At 39.3% G+C, this 13,168-nt stretch overlaps 1 non-coding gene across 1 annotated transcript; it reads right to left on the minus strand.

Moving 5' to 3' along the window:
• Positions 1-3,029: 3,029 nt before the first annotated feature.
• On the minus strand, positions 3,030-3,135 carry LOC133807785 (small nucleolar RNA R71). The gene has a single exon (XR_009879678.1). It is a non-coding gene; the product is annotated as a small nucleolar RNA R71 (small nucleolar RNA).
• Positions 3,136-13,168: the final 10,033 nt, after the last annotated feature.

A 13,168-nucleotide genomic window follows, 5' to 3' on the forward strand; every position in this document is an offset into this window, starting at 1 on the left:
TGTTGATGGGTCTTCCAATGAAAATAGGTCGGGGCAGGAATAATACTGATCACCCCAGCAGGAAGTCGATTTCACTCCACTTTAAGATTTGACTTCGAAGCGTCAAATAACGAGGCTGAATACGAAACTCTACTGGCAGGACTTCGAATAGCCAAGGAGCTCAAGGCTAAGGCAATACATTGCTACAGTGACTCCCAGTTAGTGATCAACCAAATCTTAGGGGAATACCAGGTTCGTGGAACGAGAATGGCTGCATATTTAGAAAGCAAAGGTAGCACTTGATCATTTCAAATTTTACACGATAGAACAGGTTCCCCGAGAGCAAAATTCGAATGCAGACACCTTAGCCAGGCTCGCCACGTCCACCGAGGTCGACGAGCTGAACGTCGTGCCAATCGAACATCTATCGCCACCCAGTATAACTGAGCCTGAACAGGAGGATGTATGCATGATAAGCTCCGAGCCAACCTGGATGACCCCGATAATTGGGTACCTTGAAACCGGCATTCTCCCAGAAGAACGGACCAAGGCTCGAAAATTGATGTATCAGATCCCCAGGTACACCATCATGGAGGGATGTCTATATAGAAGAGGATACTCTATGCCATTGCTCCGATGAGTGACTCCACCCGAGGCTAAGAAGATCATGGAAGAAATTCCTGAAGGATTTTGTGGAGACCACACTGGGGGGCATAGCCTATCCAAGAAAATCATACGCCAAGGATACTTCTAGCCTGCCATCAAAGAAAATTCATTTGATTACGTCAAGAAATGCGACAAGTGCCAACGATTCACCACAATCCCTTGAGCTCCACCTTCCGAGCTAACTATGATGACCTCCCCATGGCCATTCCCAGTCTGGGGAATCGACCTCTAATAACTCTTGAATAAAGAGTTATTTCATGTGCTTTTGAACTTATATTTGTGAAAAAATCATGAGTGATGTTAGTTTATTTTTAGTTTTTGTAGCTAACTTGGATGTTTTCATTATCTTAATTAAGTGTAATTATTTTTTAGATTTTAATAGCTATTGGGTTAAAGATAATGATTTCATAGTTAAATATTTGCACAAAGGAATGAGTGAGCTTAAGAGTCTATTGTGATGAAATTATTGTGTTGATGGCTGAATATTCAGGATTGCTGCAGCAAAACTGAAGCATTGTGATCAGCTGCATTTTGGAGCATGGAACACGTGGCAGTCAAGAGTCAAGCTTACATTTCAGCTGATGTGGCAGTGGCAGAAGGAAATATCAGCATAATGGAGAAAAGGACAAAAGAGAAGGAAGACTTGTTGTTTTGGGAGGAAAAGAGGGGCATTATGGTACTTTTGGAGGAGAAGAAGATAACCTAATATACCAAAAGAATGCTCCAACCGTAATAGACAACCAGCAGCCATTTTTGGCAAAGAAAAACCAGAAAAAAAAACAGAGAAACAAGCTGAGATACCCACAAGGAAGAAGGAGGACAAGCATAGAAAGCTCAAGCATCATTTGGATTTGTTCTTTCTTCTTTTCTTAAACTTTCTGTTATTAATTTCTGAGTTAGATACTAAATCTGAATATTATGGGCTGTTTTGATTGTGAATTACTGTTTATGAAACCAGCCATGAACTAATTTCTTGGTGGCTTGGATTGTTGATGAACCCTATGTTATAATCTATCTATTTCTTGCACTTTATTTTAGTAAAATCTCCCTTGATCATTCAAGTGTGCTTAAATTGATTTCTTGTTGTTGTTTGGCCAGCAATAGCAAGTTATTTTAATTATATTTAATGCTGGAAAGATTGAATGTAATAGGAAAAGCTTGAATGACACAAGTCATAATCTAGGTTAGGTTATGTTAGTAATTAATATAGGGATATGTTAATTACCTTGTGTAACATATGATGAGTGAACTGTGATTGCATTCTTAAGTCTGATTTTGCATAGGAATATGTTTAATCAGGTAGAAGAATTAAGGTCATAAAATTTGGGAAAGTTTTATGCGTGTTAAATGAACTTTTTGTTATCCTGGGAGTTTTGCTAGAATATTGCTGCAGCAACACGTTCGCAATTTGTTCAGGACGAATAATATAGGGGAATTCAAAAATTCAAGTCCATTTTGCAATTCATAAATTTCTCTCAATTTTCTTGTTCAGTTCAGTATTTAATTTCAGTATTTCCATTTTATTTTAATATTTTTCTTAGTCTATAAACAACCACTTGACTTTTAATTTTCTCCAATTGTTTAGTAATTGTTTTGCTTACTTTTTAATTTGCAATCCCTGTGGAGACGATTCTTGAATACTTACTACTTTATTACTTGTTTTGTGACTGTGTACACTTGCACATTTTAATCAAATCAAATCTCACAACAAGTTTTTGGCGCCGTTGCCGGGGATTGAAATTAGAAATTCTTGTAAAATTAATTACTTGCAATTTATTTTTTTCCTTTGTTGAGCTGACTTTGTTTGCTTGCTCTTGTGTTTTCTTAGGTGATTTACTATATGAACGAGCAAGAAGACATTGAACTAGCTCCTATTGACCCCGAGATTGAAAGAACAATTAGAAGAAGACTAAGGGAACAACGGGCTCAAAATCGCCTTAATATGGCTGAAGAGGTTGAAGGAGTTGAGGGTGCTAATAATGTCACTAATACAATTGCTATGGCTGATGATAGAGAGAGAGCCATAAGGGAGTACGCTGCCCCCATGTTTAATGAGCTCAATCCGGGCATTGTTAGGCCTGAAATTCAAGCACCCCAATTTGAGTTAAAGCCCGTGATGTTCCAAATGTTGCAAACAGTGGGTCAATTTAGTGGGCTGCCTACTGAGGATCCTCACCTTCATCTTCGTTCATTTTTGGAGGTGAGTGACTCCTTCAAGCTACAAGGAGTGACTGATGAGGCCCTAAGGTTGAAATTGTTCCCTTTCTCTTTGAGGGATCGAGCTAGAGCTTGGCTCAACACTCTTCCTCCCGACTCGGTGACTACATGGAATGAGTTGGCTGAAAAATTCCTGATGAAGTACTTTCCCCCTACCAAAAATGCCAAGTTTCGCAATGAAATCATGTCATTTCAGCAGCTGGAAGATGAATCATTCTGTGAAGCGTGGGAGAGATTCAAGGAATTATTAAGAAAGTGCCCACACCACGGGATCCCACATTGTATACAAATGGAGACTTTCTACAATGGGCTCAATTCTTCCACTCGTATGGTGTTAGACGCTTCAGCCAATGGGGCTATTCTCTCTAAGTCCTATAATGAAGCCTATGAGATTTTGGAGAGGATAGCTAGTAACAATTATCAATGGTCCAATGTTAGAGCCTCAACAAGTCGAAAAGTGGCTGGTTTACTTGAAGTTGATGCATTGACAGCTTTGACAGCTCAAGTTTCTTCAATGACTAACCTTCTCAAGAACATGAGTTTGGGGGGAATGGTACAGCCAGCTGCTATGGGCCAAGTGGCAGATGTTTCTTGTGTTTATTGTGGAGATGGGCACACATTTGACAGCTGTCCATCAAATCCTGCATCAGTTTGTTACTTGGGGAATCAAAATGTGAGCTGTAACAACCCATAGTCGAACTCTTACAATCCGGGTTGGAGGAACCATCCGAACTTCTCATGGGGGGGTCAAGGAGCTAGTTCAAGCGGAGCACCAATGCAAAACAAGCCTACATACCCACCGGGGTTTTCTCAACAACAACAAAGAGCTCAACCACCTCCTCCTCAAGTGTCTCAATCAAGCTCTTTGGAGAGTTTAATGAAGGAATATATGGCCAAGAACGATGCTGTAATTCAGAGTCAAGCGGCATCCTTGAGGAATCTAGAAACTCAGCTGGGGCAGCTTGCTAATGAGCTAAGGAATAGACCACAAGGCACTTTGCCTAGTGATACAGAAAATCCAAGAAAAGATGGCAAGGAGCATTGCAAGGCGGTTACCTTGAGAAGTGGCAAAAATGTGGAACTTACTGAGGATAATTGTGCCAGAAACAGCGAGCCCACTTCAATCCAAAATAGTGGGGACAAAGGAGACAAAGCTGTGAAATCAAAAGAATTAAATGCTGATCCTGAAGCAATTGCTGCAGCAATTCCTCCGCAAAATGCTACAGGAGAGCCTACAAGCAAGCCACCTCCACCATTTCCTCAACGCTTTCAAAGGCAGCAACAAGATAGTCAATTCCGGAGATTTTTAGATGTTTTGAAACAACTTCACATCAATATACCATTAGTGGAAGCTTTGGAGCAAATGCCCAACTATGTGAAGTTTTTGAAAGATATTTTAACTAAAAAGAGGAGGCTTGGTGAATTTGAAACAGTGGCGTTGACTGAAGGCTGTAGTGCTATATTGAAGAGTAAAATTCCTCCTAAATTGAAGGATCTGGGCAGCTTCACAATTCCTTGTTCTATTGGTGGTAGAGACGTTGGTAGAGCACTTTGTGACTTGGGGGCTAGTATCAATTTGATGCCCATGTCGATTTTCAAGAAGTTGGGGATTGGAGAAGCAAGACCAACCACAGTGACTTTGCAATTAGCGGATCGTTCTATGGCGCACCCAGAAGGAAAAATTGAAGATGTACTTGTGCAAGTTGACAAATTCATCTTTCCGGCTGATTTCATCATCCTTGATTATGAAGCGGATATAGATGTTCCTATTATCTTGGGTAGGCCATTTCTAGCTACCGGGAGGACCTTGATTGATGTACAAAAAGGGGAGCTTACTATGAGGGTGAATGACCAACAAGTGACTTTCAACGTGTTCAATGCTATGAAGTTTCCGGATGAGGTTGAGGAATGTAATAGGCTAAGTGTAATTGAGTCTATTGTTGCTGAAAAATTCCACAAGGAAGTTTGTAAAGATGGAGTGGGGGTGAGGTCACTTGAAGAGCTTGAAAGCTTAAATGAAGAGGAAGAAAGTCAAGTTACATGGGTGGAGTCAAAGCAGCCCTTTGCAAAAATTAGGAGGCCTTTTGAATCATTGAACTTGTCGGAAGGGAATTTTAAGCCTCCTAAACCTTCTATTCAAGAGCCACCAAAGTTAGAGTTGAAGCCTTTGCCTAATCACTTGAAGTATGCCTATTTGAGAGATGATGAGACCTTGCCTGTGATCATTTCAGCCATGTTAGGGGCTGAAAAAGAGAGTTTGTTGCTGGCTGTTTTGAAGAAATACACAAGAGCCATTGGTTGGACTATGGCGGATATCAAGGGGATAAGTCCTTCATTTTGTATGCATAAAATTCTGTTGGAAGATTGCTGTAATAATTCTGTTGAGCAGCAGCGAAGGCTTAATCCTATCATGAAGGAAGTGGTTAGAAAAGAGATAATTAAGTGGCTGGATTATGGCATTGTTTACCCAATTTCAGACAGTTCTTGGGTCAGCCCAATTCAGTGTGTTCCTAAAAAAGGTGGAGTCACGGTGGTGGCTAATGAAAACAATGAGTTGATTCCCACAAGACAAGTAACGAGCTGGCGTGTTTGTATGGACTATCGGAAGTTGAATAAGGCTACTCGCAAAGACCACTTCCCGCTGCCATTTATTGACCAAATGCTTGATCGGTTGGCGGGAAAGGAGTTTTATTGTTTCCTTGATGGGTATTCAGGCTATAATCAAATTTCCATTGCGCCGGAAGACCAAGAGAAGACTACCTTTACTTGTCCTTATGGCACCTTTGCCTTTAGGAGGATGCCTTTTGGGTTGTGCAACGCCCCCGCCACTTTCCAACGTTGTATGATGGCAATATTCTCAGATATGGTGGAAAAGTCTCTTGAAGTCTTCATGGATGATTTTTCAGTATTTGGGGAGTCTTTTGACACTTGTTTGGCTAACTTGGAGCAAGTCTTGGCTAGATGTGAAGAAACACACTTGGTACTCAATTGGGAAAAATGCCATTTCATGGTTCAAGAAGGCATTGTGTTGGGCCATAGAATTTCTAACAAGGGCATAGAAGTGGATAGAGCAAAGCTGGAAGTTATAGAAAAATTGCCACCACCTACTACCGTCAAGGGGATTAGAAGCTTTTTGGGGCATGCGGGCTTCTATAGGAGGTTTATAAAAGATTTTTCAAAGATTTCTAAGCCCCTTTGTTCTTTACTTGAGCAAAATCGAGCATTTGAGTTCACCAAGGAGTGTCAAGAAGCATTTGTGACTTTAAAAAAGGCTCTTATCACCGCACCCATCATTGTAGCTCCGGATTGGTCTCTCCCCTTTGAATTGATGTGTGATGCTAGTGACTTTGCTGTGGGGGCTATACTTGGGCAGCGAAAAGAGAAGGTTTTTCATTCCATTTATTATGCAAGCAAGACATTAGCCGATGCCCAATTGAACTATACTACCACCGAGAAAGAGCTTTTGGCGGTGGTGTTTGCTTTTGACAAGTTTAGAGCTTATCTTGTGGGGACTAAAGTGGTCGTTTATACAGACCATTCAGCAATCAAGTATCTAATTGCCAAAAAGGATGCTAAGCCACGACTTATTCGATGGGTGTTGCTTCTTCAAGAATTTGACTTGGAAATTCGGGATAGAAAAGGAACGGAGAACCAAGTGGCTGACCACTTATCTAGACTTGAAGCTGGAAGTGAAAATCAAAATGAAGGGCCTATTAAAGAGACATTCCCCGATGAGCAATTGTTGGTTGTGAACCAAACCACTATTCCATGGTACGCTGATTTTGTCAACTATTTGGTGAGTGGTTTGCAGCCTCCTGATTTGAATAGGCAGCAACTCAAGAAGTTCTTTCATGATGTGAGATTCTATTATTGGGATGAGCCCTATTTGTACAAACAATGTTCAGATCGAGTCATGAGGCGTTGTGTGCCTGAGGAGGAAGTTTCTAGCATCCTAGAGCATTGTCATTCAGCTCCTTATGGTGGACATTTTGGGGGGCAGCGGACAGCCGCTAAGGTTTTTCAATCGGGGTACTATTGGCCTTCTATCTTCAAGGATGCTCATGAATTTGCTAAGAGATGTGATCGCTGCCAGCGTGTTGGAAATATTTCAGCAAGGAATGAAATGCCCTTGAATAGCATCCTTGAAGTGGAATTGTTCGATGTTTGGGGAATCGACTTCATGGGGCCATTTCCACAATCATTTGGCAATTTGTATATCTTGGTAGCAGTAGATTACGTCTCTAAGTGGGTTGAGGCAGTGGCAAGTCCTACCAATGATTCCAAGGTGGTCATGAAGTTCCTACATAAGCATGTGTTCACCCGCTTTGGCACTCCAAGGGCTCTTATAAGCGGTGAAGGCACCCACTTTGTTAACAAGATTTTGGCAGCTTTGTTAGCCAAATACAGTGTGAAGCACAAGATTGCCACAGCCTACCACCTCCAAACCAATGGTCAAGCGGAAATATCCAATAGGGAGATCAAGGGAATCCTAGAGAAAGTGGTGAATCCTAGTAGAAAGGATTGGTCTCAGCGATTGGATGATGCTCTTTGGGCCTATAGAACATGTTTCAAAACCCCTTTGGGAATGTCACCGTATCGTTTGGTTTTTGGAAAAGCTTGCCATTTGCCCGTTGAGTTGGAGCATAAGGCATATTGGGCCACTAAGAGACTGAATATGGACCTCCAAGCTGCTGGAGAAGCTCGAAAGTTACAGTTAAATGAGCTGGAAGAGCTGAGGTTGTTCTCCTATGAAAATGCCAAGTTGTACAAGGAGAAAACTAAGAGGTGGCATGATCAGAAAATTCAAGCTCGGGTCTTTGAGAAGGGGCAGAAAGTATTGCTTTTCAACTCGCGCTTGAAGTTATTTCCTGGCAAGTTAAAGTCCCGCTGGTCTGGCCCATTCACAGTGGTGCGAGTTTACCCCTTTGGAGCAGTTGAGGTTCGCGAAGATCAATCCGGAAGGGAGTTTAAAGTGAATGGGCAACGGCTGAAACATTATTTGGGAGGTGAGGTCAACCGCGAGAAGACCTCCATCACTTTGGAGGATCCTTAAAGCTGAGGTTGATTTGGGTTGTCAAGTGATTCAGGCACTAATTTAAAGACAACCCAGCAAGAAGCAAGTGTAAACTGATATTGTATATAAAAAAAAAAAACAAGAGACAAAAAGAAGAGGAAAACAGAAAGAAAAGAAAAAAAATATATATATTTATACATATGAGTGTTTTTAATTATAATTATTTTTATTTTTATTTTAATTTCACTTTTTGTAATTTTAATCCCATGTTATTGTGGTGTTTTGGAGCATTTTTATGTTTATTTTGATGTTTCAGGTGTTAAGACAGCAAGAAACAGGGTGTTTTGGAAGTAATTCTGGAGTCTGATGGTTTTGCGTGAGTTTTGCTTCAGCAAAATAGCCGCAAAGATTTCCGAAAAAAAAAAGGGAGTTACGTCAAATTTGGGTTGCTGAAGCAAATCCTGGGCAAAATGTTAGCAATCTGGGCAGAGAAAATTCCTGGGTCGTGGTTTCCTTCATGGGCATATACACATGTATCATATTATATAAAATATATATATGTATAAACAAATAACTATACAAAATCTACATATATGTATATAACTTCAGTAAAAGAAAAAAATATATTATTATATTTATAAACTATATATATATCAGTATAATATATATCTAATAATTATACATTATATCTGTATATATTTCAACTATTTAGTTTATAAATATATATATATAAATACATGTGTATATACCCTAATACCCCATCCCTCTCTATCTTCCACACCCACGAACCCAGCCGACCCACCAGTCGACCCCACCTATCCCACGACCCCACCCCCTTCACCCAGCCACCGCCCTCTCACCGAACCCAAACCCACGACCACACGTCTCCAACCAGCCACACAACCACATTCAGCCGCCCTTCACCCAGCAGACACCACACACAACCCGCCACTCAGCCGCCCCACACGAACCGAGCAAGCTGCGACCCAGTCCAGGCGAGTCCCTGCCCGTCGACTTCTTCGCCTCTCCATCTCACGAAGACCCACGACCCACCACCTCGACCCCAGGCGGCATTCCACCAGACCGAGGCTCACCACCACCAGCCAAGCATTCCAATAGTCGGCCGAGCCTCTCAATCATGGGTAATAATTTCCTTGCCCCCGTATAAAGCAAAATATATATATACATATATATATACTACGGGGCATTTGAGTACTGATAATCTTTGATCTGGTGAGCAAAGTTGTTGGAAACTCTGTTGGATAATCTGTGGCATTCCTGGGTGGTACAAAACAAAAAAATTTTGCTCTGTTATTCTGCTGGAAAATTTTGAAGCATTTATGTTCAGGTGCTCTGTTTGTTGTGTGATAACATTGTGAATTAGGTGCTGTCTTTTTGTGCCCATCATGACCATCAAAACGCGAGCACAGAGAAAAAAGAACAACACTGTCCCACCACCAACCTCTAGCCCACAAACAACCAAAACACCCAAGAAAGCATCCAAAAACACCACTGTCCCACCAAAGACCCCACAAATCCCCACTGCCCCACTCCTACTGCCTCCCCCAACAGCCAGAAATGCTCCTACCACCACATCAAAACGACCCCGACACAACTCCAAAAGAGCAGCCCCACAAGCACCTCATAGGCTCGTTGCCAACTGGCAAAGGCGGAGTCAAATACGCAGTAGATTACTTTACGAAGTGGACTGAGGCCGAGCCTCTGGCGACAATTACCTCGAAAAAAGTCTTGGACTTCATGGTAAAAAATATCATCTGCCAATATGGTATGCCAAGGAAGATAGTGTCTGATAATGATACTTAATTCGATAGCGACCTGTTTACCAACTTTTGCGAGAAAAATGGGATAGTAAAAAGTTTTTCCTCTGTGGCCCATCCCCAAGCGAATTGCCAGGTCGAGGCTATAAACAAAACCCTGAAGAGTTCTCTGAAGAAAAAGTTGGAAGAAGCTAAAAGGAAATGGCCCAAAGAATTGCCCCAAGTTTTGTGGGCATATCGAACCACAGCTCGTACTTTAACAGGACATGCCCCTTTTTCTCTGGCATATGGATGCGAGGCTATGCTTCCAATTGAGGTTGAAATACCCACCATTTGAACCCACGCTTATGATTAAGCCTCGAACCAATCCCAGCTCAAAGTAAGTCTGGACCTGATTGAAGAAAGAAGGGATGAGGCACAGCTAAAAAATGTTGTATACCAACAACGAGCTACCCAGTATTTCAATAAAAGGGTTCGAGAAAGGAAATTCGGGGTAGGATATTTGGTGCTTAGGCGTGTGTTCTTGGAAACACGGGATCCAGCTGCTGGCGTGCTCGGGCCTAATTGGGAAGGACCTTATCAGATCGAATCAGTTATCCGACCTGGCCTCTACAAGTTGGCAAGATTGAATGGTAGTTTGGTACCACGAGCATGGAATGGCGAACATCTACGACCTTACTATCAATAGTGTAGGAATGATGTCACCTGTAACCATACTTGTTTATCTGAACTATGTTTCTATTAATAAATTATTCAAATAAAGTTCGATTTTGTTTCAATATGCTGTATTTTTTGCAAACTCTCTTAATTTAATAACCTATGGTCACACTCATAGGATAGTAAGGGGGCATTAGTGGTACATATACCATTAGCTTGAAAAAATGAAATAGCATATATTATTAAAAATAAAGTGTTTGGATATAACCAAATACCCGAGCTAAGATAGTTTGGAAATAACCCATTTATTAAAAATAAAGTGTTTGGATATAACCAAATACGCGAACTAAGATAGTTTGGAAATAACCAAATTATTAAAAATGAAGTGCTTGGATATAACCAAATACGCGAGCTAAGATGTTTTGGATATAACCAAATTATGGAAAAATAAAAGTGTTTGGATGTAACCAAATACGCGATCTAGATATAACTAGATCAAGAATATAAGTTTATGGATTACAAACCAAACACGACCTGAATAGGTTTGGAACGAACCAGCTAAAACTAATCGGCAGTAAGTTGGAACACAACCTTCTTCAAGCTAAGTCGAGATCGAGACTGGAATATCCTGCAAAAAGATGGTTTCGACCTCATAACCTTGGGGAACTACCCAAGGACTGTTAGAAAAACTTATACAGGATCTTTATTTATTTTCATGTATATCTAATATTAAACAAATTAATACGAGATAGCCTAAAACATGTTTCTAAAATTGAATTCAAAGAGAAACAAATAATAGAATACTTACAGTATACGCAGTGGAATGAAACAGTCATTCCTTCAGTTTCTCTAACTCTTGTATCCTCTCTGTCGCAGAGTATTATCAAGAAACTGAACCGATCTTCTATTTTCTTCACAATCTTCCAATGTATCCTTAGAACCACCTAAACTAGTGTGGGCAATTCTCAACACATGAGATAGATATAGAGAGAAGAAGAGAAAATAACAAAGAGGCGTTGAAAATGACTTGTGTTTAGAGAGAATCTAAAACTATCAGAAAACCAGTGATTAAACTTGTGTTTTGACTTCTCTCTAAGCACTCCTTTTATAGACTCAATTAGGCCATTTAATTTAATTAAAAAATCAATAAAATAATAGTCATTTTGAAGCCCTATGTCGAAATTATCATGGGCTATAGGCCCGTGAAATTTCTCATTTGATTATAAGCCCATTTGACTTAAAATCAAGGCCTGTATTATTTTCTATTGATTTAATTAATTAAATAATTAATTAAATCCTTTATCAAATTAATTATTTATAATTTGAACCTTGATTTAAACTTATTTATTAATTTAGATACCAATTTATCTTAATTAATAAATCTGCCATAATTTCTCTTTTCTTCTCAAAATTACACAACTCTGTGAAACTATCCAAAATTGACCTGGTCAACTTTGATAATTAAATCAATTAATTGAGACTATCTAGATGATTTTATCCAAGGTACAATGGGGACCATTGTACCTATGAAATCAAGCTCCAAAAAGTTATCATAAATCTAACAAATAAATTTACTAACTTATTAATTCATCGTGACTCCACTATAGACTCGGAATTGCACTCTTGAATTCATAGAACGCTCTATAACAAATATAGATACTCTATTAATTATCCATTGTTACAACCATAATTGTCACTCAATCCTCTATAGACGGTATACAATGAGATAGGACTAAAATATCGTTTTACCCCTCATTGTATTTTATCCTTAAAACATTTAGTTCCTTGTAAATGAGATTTCAATAAACTAATTTAATTACTGAAATGAGATCTCTATCATTTAACACCTTGAACCAAACTAAAAGGAAACCATCGTTTCACTTCTTCATCAGAAGCTATAGATGTTCATATCTATGATTTACACTCCCACTCAATTATACTACCGAGTTCCCAAGATGTAAGTATGGGCTAGTTCGTAGGGTAAACTGGTAACGAACAAGTCAAAGAACTCAAATAATACAATCAGTTAGAATACTAACCACTCATAATTGCAATTGAATTGACCTATGGTCAACTATATGATATGACTAGAATAGATAATAACAGTATGCTTACTTATCTTATCAACTGTCAATATCGGTCCAGTCCGATGTAACAAATACATCCGATCTTATCTACTTTGCTAATGTTCTGGAAAGAACATAACACTGTAATGTGTAAGTAGATCATATCGTAGATTGGCAAGTCAGTGTAAATCCGGTGCACTGACTAATTTTAGGACTAACTTATTTTGAACATATAATCATATTTATATTCCATTGTGATTACGTCACTATAAATAAGATTAGTTATATGCTTGAGATTTAATAGAAGTTTATATTAAACAAATAATCATGAAAATAAAGCATGTGAGCAAAGTAATTAACCAAGTAAAAAAAATGATTTCTATTCTTTTATTGATAATAAAATGAGATTACAAATAATTTGGGTTTTAATTAGGGCATAAAACCCCAACAAGGACGAGGAAAAGTAACTAAAAAAGCAAGATATAACTAAACCACCTACGTTACACGCCATAGAAGTACTTTTGGGTGCATGGTAAAAATAACTTTCGAGCTTGACAATTAACGAGATCGGATACGGATATATCGTGCAAACTATGCATGAATGCATGGAAGCTCGAGCCTAAAAATCCACTGCGTGTTTGTATGAATAAACAGACATAAGGACACTTTAATATAAATTGCGTGAAATATTTCGACCTAAGAAATGTAAAGCAAAAATATTAAAGTAAAGTCGAATACGGTATTATAAATATCATAAGAAAATAGCTCTTTCAAGAGCTATAAATTGTCTT

The sequence above is a fragment of the Humulus lupulus genome, chromosome X, assembly GCF_963169125.1.
Source record: "Humulus lupulus chromosome X, drHumLupu1.1, whole genome shotgun sequence".
Classification (NCBI taxonomy): domain Eukaryota; kingdom Viridiplantae; phylum Streptophyta; class Magnoliopsida; order Rosales; family Cannabaceae; genus Humulus; species Humulus lupulus.